This window comes from Oncorhynchus gorbuscha, unplaced genomic scaffold (genome assembly GCF_021184085.1).
Source record: "Oncorhynchus gorbuscha isolate QuinsamMale2020 ecotype Even-year unplaced genomic scaffold, OgorEven_v1.0 Un_scaffold_19520, whole genome shotgun sequence".
Taxonomy (NCBI): Eukaryota; Metazoa; Chordata; class Actinopteri; order Salmoniformes; family Salmonidae; genus Oncorhynchus; species Oncorhynchus gorbuscha.
Window position 1 is genome coordinate 1 of NW_025760875.1, and position 3,239 is coordinate 3,239.

The 3,239-nt window shown below is 48.8% G+C and overlaps 2 non-coding genes across 2 annotated transcripts; both read left to right on the plus strand.

Annotated features, from left to right (window-relative positions):
- Window positions 1–2,246: 2,246 nt before the first annotated feature.
- On the plus strand, window positions 2,247–2,434 carry LOC124030996. Its single transcript, XR_006838063.1, has one exon. It is a non-coding gene; the product is annotated as a U2 spliceosomal RNA (small nuclear RNA).
- A 416-nt stretch (window positions 2,435–2,850) lies between these two features.
- On the plus strand, window positions 2,851–2,964 carry LOC124030997. Its single transcript, XR_006838064.1, has one exon. It is a non-coding gene; the product is annotated as a U5 spliceosomal RNA (small nuclear RNA).
- The last annotated feature ends 275 nt before the right edge of the window (window positions 2,965–3,239 follow it).

Below are 3,239 nucleotides of genomic sequence, written 5' to 3' on the forward strand. Positions count from 1 at the left end.
TTCCATTTGTGGGTTATCGCTTCTCGGCCTTTTGGCTTAGATTCAAGCTCGACACCCAGGTGTCTGAGAGCCCGCTGAGCCAGAAGGTCGAAGGAAGGCAAGAGGGAGTAAGGTTTATTGTTTTGTGGCGGACAAAGTGGTCTTTGGAGTTATCGTCTCTACAAGAGGTTTCTCCCTTTTTGAAGAAAGCCTGAAAAGGAAAATGGAGAGAGATTTTCCAAGAAGAACGGTTCCCGGGATTGGGATTGCGAACACCGTAAGGTTCGCATGGAGAAGAAAGGACACCGAGCCGATTGGGAGAGAGAAGTTCAGCAGAACTGTCTTGATGGTGGAGCTAAAGCTGGAAGTCCAAGAAGTTATGTGTCTTCAGGATAACCCGCTGGAGAAAGCCTTTGATGTTACATTTTGTTTGTAAATAAATATATTTATGGGCAAAAGCTCGCTTGATCTTGATTTACAGTATGAATACAGACCGTGAAAGCGGGGCCTCACGATCCTTCTTTGAAGAGGGTCCAATTTGTATGAAAATAGACTCAGGCTACCAAAGCATTTATGTACAAAATAACATCAGCCAAAAGTCTGTTCTGTTTTATTTTATTATTTAGGTTTTGTTTATTTTAAAAGTTGTCAAATGGCATGTCACTAACACATCACTGTATTTCAGTGATGAAGGTGAGGGTTGCGGGAGGTGAGAGCCCCATACGCAATTACGAGGTCACAAGTCTGGCCAAAAATAATTTTAGACTTGTGACAGTAAACATGTATAATCCCCATGTCAAGGACGAGGAGGTTAGAGCATTCTTGGGAAGGTTTTATGGAGAATGTGTCTTCGGCAAGGCTCCTCAGGGACTCCCTGGGGTTCTGGACTGGGAAGAGGTGTTTTCAGGCACTCCTCAGGGAGGACCCAGAGGGGTTGGACGGTTACCTCCATCCTCCAGCGTTGTTCTCCCTGGGGGCTGACAGGGGGACGTTGAACCTATGCTCGTCAGCCTCCGTTCTGCAGGCGGTGTATGGCCTATGGCCATACCCTGGCCTCGTGTAACACCAGGAGATGCAGGTACTGTGGGTCGGAGGAGCACGAGGCCAGCCAAGGAGATGTCACGGGTGTGGTTCGGCGACGCACCTGTGGCGGGACTGCCGGAGCCAGAAGAAGGGGGCAGAAGGACGGAACAGAAGGAGTCGGAGGGGGGAGAAGAAAAAGAGGAGAGAGCTGGGACAGAGGGAGAGGAGGACGGGATGGAGGAAGAGGTGGTCGGGACAGAAGGAGAGGTGGTCGGGACAGAAGGAGAGGTGGTCGGGACAGAAGGAGGTGGTCGAACAGAAGGAGAGGAGGCCGGGGAAGGAAGGAGAGGGAGTTGGTTTAGAAGAAGGGAAGGAGGAAGAAGGAGAAATGAAGGAAAAGAAGAAGAAGAAGGCGGTGGTGATGGAGGTGGAGGAGGAGACGGCACAGGAAGGAGAGGTGGAAGGGCAAGAGGGCGTGAAGGACTGGGGGAAAGTGAGGTGGTGAAGGCAAGGGTGGAAGAGTTGAGAGGGATGGTGGTGGGTTTGGTAGAGGGGGAAAAGGAAAAGGAAGAGCACGTGGTGAATTATATTTTTAAAACATCGTTAGTACATGCACTGCCGTGCAAAAGGCAAAGAAAGGGGGAGCGGGTGGAAAGCAGGAGGAGGAAGGGTGGAAAGAGGGGGGCAGAAAGGGGGATGGGGAGGTAGCGGGGCCTCGTGGGCGCCGCCGGCCTCATCTTTTTAAGCCCCTGGATGAACTGGACCTCCCGGGTATGGCTGGTGCCTGGATGATGGAGGGAGGTCTGATTTCATGTTTGGGGATGGGCCTCCGGTCCGGAGATCGGAGGAGGTGATGGACTTAAGTGTGGGGCATGGGCCGGGTACTGTTCCTGTGTCCAGGGGAGGGGGATGGTGGGAGATGGTGGGGATGTAGGGATTCACGAGTGGAGGTGAGGTCACAGTTAGTCGGGATAGAAAGGAGCACTGGGTGAGATGGTGTTGTGGAAAAGGTGGTGTATATGGGAATGTTGTAGATTATTGGTTATTGGTTAATGGAAGGATAATGGAGTTGCGTATATATATAAGTTAGTAGTTTTGGACTGATTTTGTATAATAGTAGATTTAAGTTAATGGAATTGCGGAAGATTTTGTTTTGGTTTTGGATTTGGTTATAGTTTATTAGTTTTGGATGATTATTTGTAGTTTTGCCTTGTAATTGTATAGTTTAAGTTGAATTCATTTGGATTATTATTATGTGGTATATGAATGTAAATAAAAAAATCTGTTCTTATCAGTTTAATATCTGGATACGTCCCCATCGGGGGACTACATATTAAATGGATTTTTCGAACAGGGAGTCGGAAATGGGGCTTGCTCCGTCCGCTCCACGCATCGACCCGGTATTGCAGTACCTCCGAACGGTGCAACACTTTTCTGCCGTTGTCAAGGAAAATGCTATGTAAACAGCCAGCTAGCTAGCAGAAGAAAAAACTAGCTAGCTAGTAGCAGAAGAAAAGCTAGCTAGCTAGCTAGCAGAAGAAGAAAAAGAAACATTCAAACTGAAGAAAGGCGAAGCGCTCAATGTGGTCCCCGTTTCCCGCCATTTTGTTAAAAAAAATAAAAAAAAATAAAAAAATTGGGCCAGGATTGTGTGTGTGTGTGTGTGTGTGTGGTGTGTGTGTGTGTGTGTTTTCTCTCTCTGTCTGTGCCTCTGTGTGTGTCTCTGTGTGTTCTTTTTATCCACAGCAGCCCTCGAAAACTTGGAAGAGTGGGTTCCGGGAGCACCCGCGGGTACCCGGCCTAGAGTGCACAGAGTGTGTCTCGGGCCCCCGCCTCTGACTTCCCACACGATTCTGGTTTCTCGTCATTACGCACAAGCCTTTCGCCTTTTACTAAAGACTACGTGGAGAGGAACACTTACGGTTCAACGTATTTTGGAGGGGCTTTGCTTCTTACAGAGCCCGCTATCTTTGTTTCAAGAGAAATTGACCGACAGACAGACAGACAGACAGACAGACAGACAGACAGACAGACAGACAGACAGACAGAGGTGGGCCAGGACAGTGACTTAAGGACATTGAGACCGGCGGTTCCTTCCTCCTCACTCCCTCAGTCACTCACTCACGTGTTTTTTGGAAAAAGTCGCTAATGTGTCCTTAAGTCACTGTCCTGGCCCACCTCTGTCTGTCTGTCTGTCTGTCTGTCTGTCTGTCTGTCTGTCTGTCGGTCAATTTCTC